General features: G+C 40.8%; 3 non-coding genes across 3 annotated transcripts; all 3 read right to left on the bottom strand.

Moving 5' to 3' along the window:
* Positions 1-2,362: 2,362 nt before the first annotated feature.
* Positions 2,363-2,434, bottom strand: TRNAA-UGC (transfer RNA alanine (anticodon UGC)). Its single transcript has one exon. It is a non-coding gene; the product is annotated as a tRNA-Ala (tRNA).
* Positions 2,435-16,624: 14,190 nt separating this feature from the next.
* TRNAA-UGC (transfer RNA alanine (anticodon UGC)) lies at positions 16,625-16,696 on the bottom strand. The gene has a single exon. It is a non-coding gene; the product is annotated as a tRNA-Ala (tRNA).
* Positions 16,697-18,323: 1,627 nt separating this feature from the next.
* On the bottom strand, positions 18,324-18,395 carry TRNAA-UGC (transfer RNA alanine (anticodon UGC)). Its single transcript has one exon. It is a non-coding gene; the product is annotated as a tRNA-Ala (tRNA).
* Between the last annotated feature and the right edge of the window lie 674 nt (positions 18,396-19,069).

Below are 19,069 nucleotides of genomic sequence, written 5' to 3'. Positions count from 1 at the left end.
ACACTGTCTGATGTGTGATCTCAATTCTGAGAACGATCCATGACGAGAATCTGACTCTGAATCTACCATCATAGAGCTTCTCACAATTCGTTTTTCTTTTTTCATAATTCTGCAGCATAAATGACATCATATTCCAACAGTCTGGACCATTAGGGACGAAGCAAAACTACTTTAATTCCCCAATAATACCATACAGCACCCACATAATATTACCATACAGAGCCCACATAATACTACCATACAGCACCCACATAATACTACCATACAGAGCCCACATAATACTACCATACAGAGCCCACATAATACTACCATACAGAGCCCACATAATACAACCATACAGAGCCCACATAAAACTAGCATAAAGCGCTCAAATAATACTACATACAGCACCCAGCTCCATAATACTACCATACAGAGCACACATTATACTACCATACAGAGCCCACATAATACTACCATTCAGTGCCTGCATAATACAGATACTATGCGAACCTCCTTCCACCTGCCAGCATTACATATGCATCTTTGGAAACGTGCGGAGCCTACAAATCTGGGAGCAGCAGCAGGTAGGGGGTGGTTTGGGGGGCTATCATTTCACAGCCTCAGAGTAACTGGACCAGGGGTCTGCAAACACAATCTGCTCCTCTGTAGTCTCTAGCGATGTCGGTCTGTACATGTATAGTGCTGGTTACAGCGCCCCCTGGTGTCCGACAGTTATTCTACATAGAATCCTCAACAAAAGCAAATCTGTCTGATATTTAGCGCTGAGTCAGGTCTTCGTGTTACATCCAGACAGAAGACTGGTGAATTTCCGCACATTTATCAGATTTCGGAATATTTTGGAAGTTCTCTTGTTATGTGCATAAATGACATCATATTCCAACAGTCTGGACTATTAGGGACGAAGCAAAACTACTTTAATTCTTTATTATTTGGTTATATGTACAATATGGGAAGAGGAGGGGATTCTATTTTTGCCATTTTTGCATCTTTTTTTAAGCAAATTAAAAAAAAATAAAATAAAATAAGCCCACATGATACTATCATACAGAGCACTTATAATACTACCATAGAAATCCCACATAATACTACCCTACATTGCCCAAATAATACTACCCTACAGCACCCACATAATTCTACCATACAGAGCCCACATAAAGCTAGCACAAAGCGCACAAATAATACTACATACAGCACCCAGCCCCATAATACTACCATACAGCGCACACATAATACTACCGTACAGCGCACACATAATACTACCATACTGTTCCCACATAATATTACTATACAGTGCACACATAATACTACCATTATGGAAATATATATGTATATGTATTTCATATAGATCTCACTTGCCTGCTATAGGCTACATACTGCTATATACTCCATATATTCATGTATTCTTATATAGCCATATGCATACAAATACATATTCACAGTTTGAACCTTATAACTAGTTGGTGGAAGTTGACCTGCTACCCAGTCATCTCATGATAGCATTGTCTTCTGACTTGAGAAATATCTAGCAGACATAGGGAATGAGGAAGTAAGGCCAGATGGTCCAGCCGATATTGGAGACTTGCTGACGAGTGCAAGACTCCGGACAGTAAATCATATGGTGTCTAAGTAACCCCAGGTCGGACACCCATATATGCTCATGTATTTAAACTGACCAATTAGATAAGAAGTTCAGCCTTATGTTAATGAGTAACCACTCCTTTCTGTACAGCTGATAAAACCAAGTATATTCAATAAAGTTTCCAGAGTTCTGCTGGAATGAGTTGTTGCTAACTAAGTGTAGCTTCCTCTTTTCCTTTGAGCGCTCAATAAGACTCTGTCTAATTAGGACAGGCCACAGTATGCACAGAGATATATATCTATATCAATCAAAAAATCCACATCACTGATCCCACATAATACTACCATACAGTGCACACATAAGGCTACCATTCAGTGCCTGCATAATACTGCTACTATGCGAACCTCCTTCCACCTGCCAGCATTAGATATGCATCTTTCGAAACGTTGTGCGGAGCCTACAAATCGGGGAGCAGCGGCAGGTAGGGGGAGGTTCGGGAGGCTATAATTTCACAGCCTCAGAATAACTGGATCAGGGGTCTGCAAACACAATCTGCTCCTCTGTAGTCTCTAGCGATGTCGGTCTGTACATGTATAGTGCTGGTTACAGCGCCCCCTGGGGTCTGACAGTTATTATGCATAGAATCCTCAACAAAAGCAAATCTGTCTGATATTTAGCGCTGATTCCGGGCTTCGTGTTACATCCAGACTGGTGAATTTCCGCACATTTATCAGATTTCTGAATATTTTGGAAGTTTTCTTGTTATTTGTCACAAAAATGTGGAGATACCGGGGATTGAACCCGGGGCCTCATACATGCAAAGCATGCGCTCTACCACTGAGCTACATCCCCTGCACACACTGTCTGATGTGTGATCTCAATTCTGAGAACGATCCATGACGAGAATCTGACTCTGAATCTACCATCATAGATCTTCTCACAATCCGTTTTTCTTTTTTCATAATTCTGCAGCATAAATGACATCATATTCCAACAGTCTGGACTATTAGGGATGAAGCAAAACTACTTTAATTCTTCATTATTTGGTTATATGTACAATATGGGAAGAGGAGAGGATTCTATTTTTGCCATTTTTGCATCTTTTTTAAGCAAATTTTTAAAAATACAATTCTCTTTTTCCCATATTTTTAAAGGGATTGTTCACTAATGGACGACACTCTTCGATTATCTCAATCAATTAGGAAGAAAGTGTACAACACCTCCCGGATGGGAACATCTCTGAGCGCTGCGCCCCCTGACGGTCTCGTGGCGGTGCTTATGTCCCCTGATGGGCTGCAGACAATCAGCGGCGGCTGAAAGGCGACATCTCTCCTGATCCCGTAGGTAAGTAACCTTTCTTCTTGTATCGGTCACCATCGGGGCGCTCTACAGCAATGTACAGTGGGAACAAATCCCTTTAAGTATAAGAAAATCGAAAGAATTCATCGATAAGGTTTACCTTTTCCATAAAAGCCCAAAATATTGAAAAATTATGTGATCTATCCCACATGGTAAATGCAGGAAAAAAGAACAATAGCTTAACCCCTTTCTGACATCAGACCGTGCACGGTACCAGGACCCCTATGACCGAGGATAGGATAGTACGTCAATGCGATCAACGGCGCTCCGGGGGGGGGGCGCCGCTGATCACGGCCAGGTGTCAGCTGATTATCACAGCTGACACCTGGCACTATGTGTCAGGGGTGGTCACGGACCGCCCCTGCATGTTAAACCCTGGCACACTGCGATCAAACATGATTGCAGTGTACGGGGGTTTAGAGAAGCATCGTCAGGGAGGGGGCTCCCCCCGTGCTTCCCTGAAACCCCCAGAGCAGCGCGATGTGCAGCGCTGCTGCAGGTCCTCCTTCCTTGCAGGTCCCCGGATTCAATATGGCCGTGGGACCTTCGGGGGCCTGCAGGGAGGCAGCTTCCTCAGTGCCTGCAGAGAGCCTGGTGCAGCGCCAATGTCAGATCGCTGATCTGTCACAGCGATCTGTGATGTGACAGTGTGACAGTGATGTCCCCCCTGGGACAATGTAATAAAGTAAAAAAAAAAAAAGTGTAAAAATAATTTATAAAAAAATCGCCAAATAAATTAAAAAAAAAAAATATTCCCTAATAAATTCATTTTTTGGAAACAAAAAAAAACAATAAAAGTACACATATTTAGTATCGCTGCTTCCATAACGACCCGCCCTATAAAACTGTCCCACTAGTTAACCCCTTTAGCGAACCCCTTAAAAAATAAAAATAAAAAACGAAGCAAAAAACAAGGCTTTATTATCATACCGCCGAACAAAATGTGCAAAATGCGCAATTAAAAAGACGGATATAAATAACCATGGTACCGCTGAAAACATCATCTTGTCCCGCAAAAAACGAGCCGCCATACAGCGTCATCAGCGAAAAAATAAAAAAGTTATAATAGCTCGCAGAATAAAGCGATGCAAAAATAATTGTTTTTTGCATAAAATTGTTTTTATTGCATAAAAGCGCCAAAACATAAAAAACGACAAAAATGAGGTATCGCTGTAACTGTACTGACCCGAAGAATAAAACCACTTTATCAATTTTACCACACACGGAACGGTGTAAACGCACCCCCCCAAAAGAAATTCATGAAACGCTGGTTTTTGTTCATTCTGCGTCCCAAAAATCGGAATAAAAAGCGATAAAAAAAGTCACATACCCAAAAATGGTACCAATAAAAACGTCAACTCGTCCCACAAAAAATAAGACCTCACATGACTCAGTGGGTCAAAATATGGAAAAATTATACCTCTCAAAATGTGGTGATGCAAAAACTATTTTTACAATAAAAAGCGTCTTTTAGCGTGTGACAGCTGCCAAATATAAAAACCACCATAAATAGTAAATCAAACCCCCCGTTACCACCCCCTTAGTTAGGGAAAAATAATAAAATTAAAAAAATGTATTTATTTCCATTTTCCCGTTAGGGCTAGGGTTAGGGTTAGGGTTAGGGCTTGGCTTAGGGCTGAGATTAGGGTTAGGGGGTGTTGGGGTTAGGGTTGGAGTTATAATTGGGGGGGTTTCCACTGTTTGGGCATATCAGGTGCTCTCCAAATGCAACATGGCGTCTGATCTCAATTCCAGCGTTCTGCGTTGAAAAAGTCAAATGGTGCTCCTTCCAAGCTCTACCATGCGCCCAAACAGTGTTTTACCCCCACATATGGGGTATCAGCTTACTCAGGGCAAATTGAAAAACAACTTTTGGGGTCCAATTTCTCCTGTTACCCATAGGAAAATAAAAAATTGGGGGCAAACATATCATTTTTGTGGAAAAAAATATGATTTTTTTATTTTTACGTCCGGGCGTTATAAACTTCTGTGAAGCCCTTGGGGGTTCAAAGTGCTCACCACACATCTAGATAAGTTCCTTGTGGGGTCTAGTTTCCAAAATGATGTCATTTGTGCAGGGTTTCCACTGTTTAGGCACATCAGGGGCTCTCCAAACGCGGCATGGAGTCCGATCCCAATTTCAGCCAAAAAAGTCAAATGGCGCTTCTTCCCTTCCGAGCTCTGCCATGCGCCCAAATAGTGGTTTACCCCCACATGTGGGGTATCAGCATATGCAAGACAAATTGCACAATAACTTTTGGGGTCCTGTTACCCTTGGGGGTTCAAAGTTCTCACCACATATCTAGATAAGTTCCTTGAGGGGTCTAGTTTCCAAAATGGTGACATTTGTGGGGGCTTTCCACTGTTTGGGCACATCAGGGGCTCTCCAAACATGACATGGCGTCCGATCTGAATTCCAGCCAATTTTGCATTGAAAAAGTCAAACGGCGCTCCTTCCCTTCTTAGCTCTGCCATGTGCCGAAACATTGTTTTCCCCCACATATCAGGTATCAGCGTACTCAGGACAAATTGCACAATAACTTTTGCAGTCCAATTTCTCCTGTTACCCTTGGTAAAATAAAAAAAATTGGACCTGAAGTAATTTTTTTGTGAAAAAAAGTTAAATGTTCATTTATTTTAAACATTCAAAAAATTCCTGTGAAGCACCTGAAGGGTTAATAAACTTCTTGAATGTGGTTTTGAGCACCTTGAGGGGTGCAGTTTTTAGAATGGTGTCACTTTTGGGTATTTTATATCATATATACCCCTTAAAGTGACTTCAAATGTGATGTGGTCCCTAAAAATATAATGGTGTTGCAAAAACGAGAAATCGCTGGTGAACTTTTAACCCTTATAACTTCCTAACTAAAAAAAAAAATTTTGGTTCCAAAATTGTGCTGATGTAAAGTAAACATGTGGGAAATTTAACTTATTAAGTGTTTTGTGTGCCATATCTCTGTGATTTAAGGGCATAAAAATTCAAAGTTGGAAAATTGCGAAATTTTCAAAATTTTCACCAAATTTCTGTTTTTTTATATGAATGACAATTTACCACTAACATGAAGTACAATATGTCATGAGAAAATAATGTCAGAATCACCGGGATCGATGGAAGCGTTCCAGAGTTATTACCTCGTAAAGGGACAGTGGTCTGAATTGTAAATATTGGCCTGGTCATGAACGTGCAAACCACCCTTTAGGGTAAAGAGGTTAAAGGATTTGTCCCAAGATCCGATCTTCAGGAGCACACTGCTCCTCGGCCTCCTGGTTGTCAGGGGGTGGTGCACTCCTGACAATTCTTTTCCCAGCTCTTTATAATGCTGCAGACAGAGGCAGTTTTGACTCTGCAGCACTGGAAAATCACAGGATCAGAGCAGCACTTACAAGCTGGACAGCAAAAAGCCTGTAAGTGCTGCTCCCATTTCTTTGTGCAATGGTCATTTACATGCAGTAGATGCATCTATGGCTTAGGCATGGGGCTGAGGCACCTATATGGGGGATGTAGCTCAGTGGTAGAGCGTATGCTTTGCATGTATGAGGCCCCGGACTTTTTTTTCCACTTATAAATAACTTCCAAAAGTTCCGAAGTCCCCAGATTTGCAGGAACAGAAGCTCAGTCAAGCCGCCACCCCGAATTATCAGGAGCGTGCCACCCTCTGACAACCAGGAGGATGACTGGATTCTATTTTTCATTCTACTTAAAAAAAAGATGTAAAAAATTCAAAAAATAAAATCACCTCCTTCTCCCATTTTTTAAATATTTCATGCAATAGAATGCAAATTAATTATTTAAAAATCCTACAATGGGATTTTCTGTTTTTTTATCTTTACATACTTTTAACTCAGGAAGAGTTCAGAAATCAATATTTTGTGGAATAACCATGATTTTTAATCGCAGCGTCTTGGCTGCTTTCCACCAGTCTTTCACACTGCTTTTGGGTGACCTTATGTCATTCCTGGTACAAAAATTTAAGCAGTACTTTGTTTGATGGCTTGTGACTATCCATCTTCCTTCAATGAGGTTCAGGTCTGGAGATTGGGCTGACCATGACAGGGATTTGATGTGGTGGTCCTTCATGCACACATTGATTGATCAAGCTGTGTGGCATGGTGCATTGTCCTGCTGGAAATACCAGTCCTCAGAGTTGGGGAACATTGCCTGAGTAGAAGGAATCAACTGTTTTTCCAGGATAACCTTGTACGCGGATTGATTCATACGTCATCCGCTAAGATTAATCTGACCAATTCCAGCCTTGCCGAAGCATCCCCAGATCATCACCGATCCTCCACCAAATTTCACAGTGAGTACAAGACACTGTGGCTTGTACGCCTCTCCAGGTCTCTGTCTAACCATTAGACGACCAGATGTTGGGCAAAGCTGAAAATCAGACTCATCAGAGAAGATTACCTTACTCCAGTCCTCTATGGTCCAATCCTTATGGTCTTTGGCAAACTTCAGCCTTGCTCTCCTTTGCTTCTCATTGATGAAAGGTTTTTTTCTACCTTTACATGACTTGAGCCCTGCCTCTAGGAGCCTGTTATGAACTGTTCTTGCAGTGCACTTCACCCCAGCTGCCATTTGCCATTCCTTTTGTAGGTCCCTTGATGTCATCCTGCAGTTTCGAAGTGATATTTGAATAAGATGACGGTCATCCCGGTCAGTGAGGAGTCGTTTTCACCCTCTGCCGGTCTGTAGCTTTGTTGTCCCCAATGTCTGCTGCTTGACCTTGTTGTAATGGACTGCTGTCTTAGAAATTTTAAGACAACATGACGCTCTCTGTATCCCTCTGTTAGTAAAGCCAGAATTGAGCCCTTCTTTTCCTCACTGAAGACTTTTCAACTCCTTTCGCATGGATATGTTATTTTTTAATTCCTATTACCTTTGGGATATTACTAGCACTTGTTTTGCCATCCAGCTTGTCCTATTGCAAGAGGATTCTGAACACCACAGCAGGGTCTTTTATACTTTTCTTCGTTAAATAAGATTTGGTTCCGGTGATCACCTAATCAGAAGCACATTAAGTAGAATGAGGTGTGCTCTGGTTGGAATTCAACTGACAGTGGAATGGAATGGCTGTCAGACATGTAGAGAAGCTGATTTCTATAACACTGTGCAGTGGTCTCCTAATTTCTGCCAGAGCTGTATATATATATATATGGTCTTCTTCTGTCCTTGTATATTGACAATTTTGATGAGGTATCTAATAACTCTTTGGGTGGATAATGTGTATTCAGGTCGCCTCCGTAAGAATGTAAAAAAACTTTTTTACAAATTTTTTTCATGATAATATAATAATATATACTGTAACATGTTTGGGGGTTGACTGACGGCACTGTATACACTGATTTTCGGTTAATGCTTGAATATAGAATATTTATTGTGTATCGAGGCATTTTTGTGTCCTTTCCTTATATTCTATATACAATATCCATCCTGATATAATCTGCAAGTGCTTATATGTTATATACAAGTATGGAGTCTATATATTCAATATAACCAGTAATAGCTGCTATAATATTTTTGTCTTTTTCCTTCGTGGTTGATCCATTGCATTGTACATTTTAATTAGGATTTATCTAACCAAATATTAACTGTATATGGTGATTTAGCAGTATCTCTCCCGTCTGTAATTGTATTTGATATTATGTATTGTTGCTTCCTATATAAATTTCTATCATATTTGGATCTAAACATCTGATGGCTGATTGGCAGCCTTGTGCTTTATTAATTTTTGCATTTATATCATTTTGTTTTATTATATTAACTTTTTGTGGTATTGTGAATTCTGATGGCTGATTGACAGCCCTTATATATATTTATGCACTAGTTTGCTGCTGATATGTATATTCTTTTTTATTTGTATGTACCCCGGTTTTGCCAGTACTTTATATGGTCCTCCATCTGTTGCATACTAGTGCGCGTGCACCTCCTTACTGCCGCCATCCTCTATCTGCTTCTGTGCCTGCGATGCACCCGGTGCCAGATCACGTGGGGCCTCATGTGTTTCTGGTTTGGCTGCTGGGTGACGACGCGTCAACAATTGCTGGCTTCCAGCCTTAATTGACTTCCGGGCCTCTGCCTTTTTAAACCCACATATCGGTGACACTTCCATGCTCCCTGAGGAAGGTCTTTTATCCGAAACGTGCGTCGGGGTGTAAAGACTGACCAGCTATTTCCACTGCTACTCTCTGCCAGGTACTATTAATAGGTAACATTGGCCAGTACACTCTATATTTTTGGTCAGCTGTATAAATATGTTGAATACACACTTATCCTGTGTGCTTTATTGATATCTAACTCAATTATCTTTCTAATTTTTGGCTATGTAGAGTATGTACTATTTTACGTGATCCACAGTGGATTTGATACCAATGTGGTCTATGTTTTTGACCTCTAACTGTATTACATTGCTGGTCGCACCTGCCCTCCACAGTGCATGGTTGTTTATCTGCCCACCTGTTATCCTGTCCACCTTTGTCTGTGAAATTTGATCAATAAGGTTATTTTATTTTTTCAGTACCTATGGACCTTATGATTGTATTTCTTTGGTTCACCCTCCCTTGTTTCAATATGAGAACCTGGATATGGAGACATGACTACAATATGGGGACCTGGATGGGGACATGACAACAATATGGGGACATGACTACAATATGAGGACCTGGATATAGAGACATGACTACAATATGGGGACCTGTATGGGGACATATCTACAATATGGGGAACTGTATGGGGACATAACTACAATAAGGGGACATAACAAATGTGCACTCATATTGTAGTTATCGCCACATCCAAGCTCTAAACATTTTTTAAAAAAACACAGCAAAAATGTTCAAAAGGTGTATAGAATAAAAAACGGTATCACTAAAAATGTAACTTTGTCCTTCAAGGAATGCGGCCCCCAAGTTCAAATTAATGAGCAGAAAAGACCGCATCAATATGCACAAAAAGTGCAAAATGCATTAAAATGAATGGGAAGCTTCTTTTAGGCGTTCTTCGAGCGGATATTTTGAGAAATCCGAGAAAAAAACCAAAAACGTGTGAACACAGCCTAACGCAAAGACTGGAGTCAACTGTTATTAAAGTTATCAGATTCTCTATGAGAATTTTATGTAAAGTGAGGCGGTGGTCACACATTCAGAATGCAAGCACAAAGACATACACTGCTGTATACAATGTATTTCTATAGACATAGAAACAACTAATACACAGAGTTGGAGTCCACAATATGCTTTAAGGTGCTTTTATTGCTCAATGGCTGGGTCACAGATAATAAAAAGTCATTATTGAGGGTTCAAATACCCTCTAATGTATCCATGAGAGACAACCCGCATATACAGTCATATGTTAAAGTTTGGGCACCCCTATTAATGTTAACCTTTTTTCTTTATAACAATTTTGGTTTTTGCAACAGCTATTTCAGTTTCATATATCTAATAACTGATGGACTCAGTTATATTTCTGGATTCAAATGAGGTTTATTGTACTAACAGAAAATGTGCAATCTGCATTTAAACAAAATTTGACCGGTGCAAAAGTATGGGCACCTCAACATAAAAGTGACATTAATATTTCGTAGATCCTCCTTTTGCAAAAATAACAGCCTCTAGTCGCTTTCTGTAGCTATTAATGAGTTCCTGGATCCTGGATGAAGGTATTTGTGACCATTCCTGTTTACAAAACAATTCTAGTTCAGTTAAGTTTGATGGTCGCCGAGCATGGACAGCCCGCTTCAAATCATCCCACAGATGTTCAATGATATTCAGGTCTGGGGACTGGGATGGCCATTCCAGAACACTGTAATTGTTTCTCTGCATGAATGCCTGAGTAGATTTGGAGCGGTGTTTTGGATCATTGTCTTGCTGAAATATCCATCCCCTGCGTAACTTCAACTTCGTCACTGATTCTTGCACATTATTGTCAAGAATTTGTTGATACTGAGTTGAATCCATGCGACCCTCAACTTTAACAAGATTCCCGGTTCCGGCATTGGCCACACAGCCCCAAAGCATGATGGAACCTCCACCAAATTTTACTGTGGGTAGCAAGTGTTTTTCTTGGAATGCTGTGTTTATTAGCCTCCATGCATAACGCCTTTTTGTATGACCAAACAACTCAATCTTTGTTTCATCAGTCCACAGGACCTTCTTCCAGAATGTAACTGGCTTGTCCCAATGTGCTTTTGCATACCTCAGGCGACTCTGTTTGTGGCGTGCTTGCAGAAACGGCTTCTTTCACATCACTCTCCCATACAGCTTCTCCTTGTGCAAAGTGCGCTGTATTGTTGACCGATGCACAGTGACACCATCTGCAGCAAGATGATGCTGCAGGTCTTTGGAGGTGGTCTGTGGATTGTCCTTGACTGTTCTCACCATTCTTCTTCTCTGCCTTTCTGATATTTTTCTTGGCCTGCCACTTCTGGGCTTAAAAAGAACTGTACCTGTGTTCTTCCATTTCCTTATTATGTTCCTCACAGTGGAAACTGACAGGTTAAATCTCTGAGACAACTTTTTGTATCCTTCCCATGAAAAGCTATGTTGAATAATCTTTGTTTTCAGATCATTTGAGAGTTGTTTTGAGGAGCCCATGATGCCACTCTTCATAGGAGAATCAAATAGGAGAACTACTTGCAAGTGGCCACCTTAAATATCTTTTCTCATGATTTGATACACCTGGCTATGAAGTTCAAAGCTCAATGAGGTTAAAAAACTAATTTAGTGCTTCAGGAAGTCAGTAAAAAGTAGTTAGGAGTGTTCAAATCAAGAAAATGATAAGAGTGTCCATACTTTTGCACCGGTCAAATTTTGTTTAAATGCAGATTGCACATTTTCTGTTAGTACAATAAACCTCATTTGAATCCAGAAATATAACTGAGTCCATCAGTTAAAAACTTTAACATATGACTGTAAATTAGTATAGAGCCACAATCCAAAATATAGTGTAAACTCTGCTCTTACCCATAATGCCTCAGTCAGGGACTCACAAGAACGCAGCCCCAACGCGCATTTCGTGTTGGCTTCTTCGGGGGTATTTGTTCCTTGTATGTGGTATTATTCGGTCACTGTGGTGGTAATATGTGGTCTGGTCATGGTGCGGTGGTATTTGTTCCTTGTATGTGGTAGTATAGGTCACTAAGTGGTGGTAATATGGTGTCTAGTCATGGTGCGCTGGTATTTGTCCCCTGTATGTGATATTATTGGTCATTTTAAAAATTGAAAAATAAATAAAAATATACCTAAATTGTATTGGATATTTTCACAAATGTTTAATAGGTTAGAGTAGAGTAGGTCCTGGCCAAAAGTCTACCTTGTCGTGGCGGCGGCTTAAACAATCTTTTGACTGTGGACAGTTCGAGGGTGGAGGCGACGCTGGGGTGGAGCCTGTCCGGAGTCTCCAGGGTGCCCCAAAATTCCTAGTGGCAGTGGCATTTATCAGATTTTTGAATATTTTGTAAGTTTTCTTGTTATTTGACACAAAAGCTGCCTGATGTGTGATCTCAATTCTGAGAACGATCCATGACGAGAATCTGACTCTGAATCTACCATCATAGAGCTTCTCACAATTCGTTTTTCTTTTTTCATAATTCTGCAGCATAAATGACATCATATTCCAACAGTCTGGACTATTAGGGACGAAGCAAAACTACTTTAATTCCCATCTCCCGGATGGGAGCATCTCTGAGCGCTGCGCCCCCTGACAGTCTCGTGACGGTGCTTATGTCCCCTGATGGGCTGCAGACAATCAGCGGCGGCTGAAAGGCGACATCTCTCCTGATCCCGTAGGTAAGTTACCTTTCTTCTTGTATCGGGCACCATCGGGGCGCTCTACAGCAATGTACAGTGGGAACCAATCCCTTTAAGTATAAGAAAATCGAAAGAATTCATCGATAATAAGATTTACCTTTCCCATAAAAGCCCAAAATATTGAAAAATTATGGGGTCACTACTTCAGTCCGGCTTCTTGGTCGCAGGGTTATTATCTTTTATTCACTCCACAATTTTCCATTTTATATTTTATCATATTGATTACCCTGACACCTCCTAACTTTCCCTTTGTCATTTTAATTTTTTAAATACTACTATAGGCAAGAGTTCTGTGAATCTAACAGATGTTTTGTGATATCAGGTTATAACAGCTGCCATTGATAAAAGTCTTTACAAATCAGTGTGAAGAGATTTTAGGCCCTCTTGTGGACTTTATAAGACCTGCAGCTTCCTTAACAGCTGCTCAGCACCCCACAATTGCTCTGCTGTGGGTTCAGTGGGACGAAAGAGGACCCCAACTCTGTAACACCAAAATGCTGCAATCCCTACTGACTGTAGCATCTTATTGGTAGATCTCCGACCATGACAGGTGGGTGTTAATCTGCATAACACAGCGGCACTTCATCCAGATTTCCTTCTACATTTTAAAACATACAAAAAAATTTCTGATTAGGAGATTTTTGGAATAATTTTATTTCCCAGAAACCCCTCTCTGAGCACTTTTGCACAATTCTCTCACCACTAGAGGGAGCTCACTGATTTATCACAGGGTTCAGTGGGAGCTGTTATCACTTGCTAGGAGCTCCCTCTAGTGGTGGCTGAACGCAGAGAGAATTTTATGATTTAGTGAATCTTTTATTGAGATCTCATGTCATGATAAATAGGCAAAGAGAACTCCAGATCCAACTAATATAAGCAGCCTGTAGGCTAATAATGGCACGGTCATATTTTACGCTCAGTTTGTGCACCGGGAATCCTTCTTTTTCAAAAATCTTATTTTTGGGGGGATGGCATGGGCACAAAAGTTGTGACCATCTGCAGCAAGAGTCAGTGGTTATACACAGGTGATCTCCTTCTGTGTGTGCTGGGACCAGACCTATCTCCGATCCCAGCACTTTAACTCCTCAGATGCTGTTATCAATAGTGATTGAGGTATCTAAGGAGCTCGACAGCTGAAGGTCGCTCCCTCTGTCAGCACCCCCCCGCTTGGATTCTTACGGTAACCAAAGTCCTAACTTTGACCTCTGTTCTTGCCCTATACATTATTCTATCAGATCCCCGATAGGCTGCAGCTAAACACTGACAGGTTAGTACACAGCAGTACATAAGTAGTACTGTGCATTATCAGTGCAATCACTGGATCGCATGTTTATCCCTGTGAGAATTGTGAAAAAATTTTTTTTTTCGAGTGTTAGAGAAAAAAAAATCACAAAATCATTTTTATACTTTGAAAGTATATAATTTTTCATCCGCTATGTGCTGATTACACCGCCCCCTAGTGTCTGACACACAATTGACATCAAATTCTTAAAAGTTAGTTGTTCTGATACTTTGTAGTGAGTCTGATCCTTGTGCTACATCCAAATAGATGACCAGGGAATTTTACTCACATTTTTTCAGATTTCTGAATTTAGATGTTATAAGGTTCTTTATGCCAGGGATTGAACCCAGGGGATCATACATGCAAACCATGCGCTCTACCACTGAGCTACATCCCCTACAACTGCATGAGCGCTACCTGGGTAGACAGCACGAGCCGCTGAGCTCACTGATTGGTTGAAGCAGTAATGACTTTTGTGCTCTAAATTATGATGAATTTTTCAAATGCGCTCAGCTTCACCAACTCCAAGATAAGCTGCACTCCCTTTCAAAAAATGGTGGAGCTGGAAGCTACAGGCTTATAAACTACAACAGCAAAAGAATGTGGGTCAAAAACTGATGAATCTTAAAATATAAGTTTTATAGGAGACAGGTCCTGGAGTGGAAACATTAGGGTCTGTGCACACGGTGCGGTTCCTACTGCGGATTCGCCGCTGCAGTACTGCAGGTGATGTACAGTACCATTATAGCCTATGTAAAAAAAACCGCTGTGCACATGCTGCGGATTTTTCCGCCCGGTTTTTGTGCGGAAAAAAAAAGCAGCATGTCACTTCTTTTGTGCGGTTTTGCTGCAGTTTTCCACCTGCTCCATTCTACAAATCCACAGGTGGAAAACCGCAGTGGAAAACCGCATAAAAACGGCAGTAAAACCGCAAAAAAAGGAAGAAATCCGCAGGAAAAATCCAGGTCATTAAACTGAGGATTTAGTAAAATCCGCACGGAAAAATCTGCAGGAGGATCCGCACCGTGTGCACATAGCCTTATACAGACAGTATGGTATAGCACTGTGGTGTTGGAGCAATTATAGGTAGGACTGTTTATAAATGTCCACAATATAATGGGTTAAGTTCAGTTCATAACAAATACTGCTACAAAGTGCTAGCATAATACTACCAAATAGGGCCCACGTAATATTACCATACAGAGCCCACATAATACAACCATACAGAGCCCACATAATATTACCATACAGAGCCCACATAATACAACTATACACAGCCCCCATAATATTACCATACAGAGCCCACATAATACTACCATTCAGCGCACACATAATATTACTATACAGAGCTCACATAATAAAACCATACAGAGAAAACATAATACTACCATACAGAGCCCCCATAATATTAACATACAGAGCCCACATAATACAACCATACAGTGCCCACATAATACAACCATACAGAGCCCACATAATACTAGCATAAAGCGCACAAATAATACTACATACCGCACCCAGCCCCATACTACCATACAGAGCACAGATAACACTACTATATAGAGCCCACATAATATTACCTTACAGCACTCACATAATATTACCATACAGAGCCCTCATAATATTACCATACAGAGCCCACATAATACTACCATACAGCACCCACATAATATTACCATACAGAGCCCACATAATACTACCATACAGCACCCACATAATACTACCATACAATACCCACATAATATTACCATACAGAGCCCACATAATACTACCATACAGAGCCCACATAATACAACCATACAGAGCCCACATAAAACTAGCATAAAGCGCTCAAATAATACTACATACAGCACCCAGCTCCATAATACTACCATACAGAGCACACATAATACTACCATACAGAGCCCACATAATAATACCATACAGCACCCACATAATATTACCATACAGAGCCCACATAATACTACCATACAGCACCCACATAATATTACCATACAGAGCCCACATAATACTACCATACAGAGCCCGCATAATACTACCATACAGAGTCCACATAATACAACCATACAGAGCCCACATAAAACTAGCATAAAGCGCTCAAATAATACTACATACAGCACCCAGCTCCATAATACTACCATACAGAGCACACATTATACTACCATACAGAGCCCACATAATACTACCATTCAGTGCCTGCATAATACAGATACTATGCGAACCTCCTTCCACCTGCCAGCATTACATATGCATCTTTGGAAACGTGCGGAGCCTACAAATCTGGGAGCAGCGGCAGGTAGGGGGTGGTTTGGGGGGCTATCATTTCACAGCCTCAGAGTAACTGGACCAGGGGTCTGCAAACACAATCTGCTCCTCTGTAGTCTCTAGCGATGTCGGTCTGTACATGTATAGTGCTGGTTACAGCGCCCCCTGGTGTCCGACAGTTATTGTACATAGAATCCTCAACAAAAGCAAATCTGTCTGATATTTAGCGCTGAGTCAGGTCTTCGTGTTACATCCAGACTGGTGAATTTCCGCACATTTATCAGATTTCGGAATATTTTGGAAGTTCTCTTGTTATGTGACACAAAAGTTGGAGATGCCGGGGATTGAACCCGGGGCCTCATACATGCAAAGCATGCGCTCTACCACTGAGCTACATCCCCTGCACACACTGTATGATGTGTGATCTCAATTCTGAGAACGATCCATGACGAGAATCTGACTGAATCTACCATCATAGATCTTCTCACAATTCGTTTTTCTTTTTTTCATAATTCTGCAGCATAAATGACATCATATTTCAACAGTCTGGACTATTAGGGACGAAGCAAAACTACTTTAATTCTTTATTATTTGGTTATATGTACAATATGGGAAGAGGAGAGGATTCTATTTTTGCCATTTTTGCATCTTTTTTTAAGCAAATTAAAAAAAAATAAAATAAAATAAGCCCACATGATACTATCATACAGAGCACTTATAATACTACCATAGAAATCCCACATAATACTACCCTACATTGCCCAAATAATACTACCCTACAGCACCCACATAATTCTACCATACAGAGCCCACATAAAGCTAGCACAAAGCGCACAAATAATACTACATACAGCACCCAGCCCCATAATACTACCATACAGCGCACACATAATACTACCGTACAGTGCACACATAATACTACCATACTGTTCCCACGTAATATTACTATACAGTGCACACATAATACTACCATTATGGAAATATATATGTATATGTATTTCATATAGATCTCACTTGCCTGCTATAGGCTACATACTGCTATATACTCCATATATTCATGTATTCTTATATAGCCATATGCATACAAATACATATTCACAGTTTGAACCTTATAACTAGTTGGTGGAAGTTGACCTGCTACCCAGTCATCTCATGATAGCATTGTCTTCTGACTTGAGAAATATCTAGCAGACATAGGGAATGAGGAAGTAAGGCCAGATGGTCCAGCCGATATTGGAGACTTGCTGACGAGTGCAAGACTCCGGACAGTAAATCACATGGTGTCTAAGTAACCCCAGGTCGGACACCCATATATGCTCATGTATTTAAACTGACCAATTTGATAAGAAGTTCAGCCTTATGTTAATGAGTAACCACTCCTTTCTGTACAGCTGATAAAACCAAGTATATTCAATAAAGTTTCCAGAGTTCTGCTGGAATGAGTTGTTGCTAACTAAGTGTAGCTTCCTCTTTTCCTTTGAGCGCTCAATAAGACTCTGTCTAATTAGGACCGGCCACAGTATGCAAAGAGATATATATCTATATCAATCAAAAAATCCACATCACTGATCCCACATAATACTACCATACAGTGCACACATAAGGCTACCATTCAGTGCCTGCATAATACTGCTACTATGCGAACCTCCTTCCACCTGCCAGCATTAGATATGCATCTTTCGAAACGTTGTGCGGAGCCTACAAATCGGGGAGCAGCGGCAGGTAGGGGGAGGTTCGGGAGGCTATAATTTCACAGCCTCAGAATAACTGGATCAGGGGTCTGCAAACACAATCTGCTCCTCTGTAGTCTCTAGCGATGTCGGTCTGTACATGTATAGTGCTGGTTACAGCGCCCCCTGGGGTCCGACAGTTATTATGCATAGAATCCTCAACAAAAGCAAATCTGTCTGATATTTAGCGCTGATTCCGGGCTTCGTGTTACATCCAGACAGAAGACTGGTGAATTTCCGCACATTTATCAGATTTCTGAATATTTTGGAAGTTTTCTTGTTATTTGTCACAAAAATGTGGAGATGCTGGGGATTGAACCCGGGGCCTCATACATGCAAAGCATGCGCTCTACCACTGAGCTACATCCCCTGCACACACTGTCTGATGTGTGATCTCAATTCTGAGAACGATCCATGACGAGAATCTGACTCTGAATCTACCATCATAGATCTTCTCACAATTCGTTTTTCTTTTTTCATAATTCTGCAGCATAAATGACATCATATTCCAACAGTCCGGACTATTAGGGACGAAGCAAAACTACTTTAATTCTTTATTATTTGGTTATATGTACAATATGGGAAGAGGAGAGGATTCTATTTTTGCCATTTTTGCATCTTTTTTAAGCAAATTTTTAAAAATACAATTCTCTTTTTCCCATATTTTTAAAGGGATTGTTCATTAATGGACGACACTCTTCGATTATCTCAATCAATTAGGAAGAAAGTGTACAACACCTCCCGGATGGGAACATCTCTGAGCGCTGCGCCCCCTGACGGTCTCGTGGCGGTGCTTATGTCCCCTGATGGGCTGCAGACAATCAGCGGCGGCTGAAAGGCGACATCTCTCCTGATCCCGTAGGTAAGTAACCTTTCTTCTTGTATCGGTCACCATCGGGGCGCTCTACAGCAATGTACAGTGGGAACAAATCCCTTTAAGTATAAGAAAATCGAAAGAATTCATCGATAAGGTTTACCTTTTCCATAAAAGCCCAAAATATTGAAAAATTATGTGATCTATCCCACATGGTAAATGCAGGAAAA

Source organism: Dendrobates tinctorius, unplaced genomic scaffold, assembly GCF_039654945.1.
Source record: "Dendrobates tinctorius isolate UK_male_01 unplaced genomic scaffold, ASM3965494v1 ptg000021l, whole genome shotgun sequence".
In the NCBI taxonomy this organism is placed as follows: domain Eukaryota; kingdom Metazoa; phylum Chordata; class Amphibia; order Anura; family Dendrobatidae; genus Dendrobates; species Dendrobates tinctorius.
The sequence above is the reverse complement of the archived record's forward strand: the minus strand, read 5'-3'. Positions and strand labels throughout refer to the sequence as shown.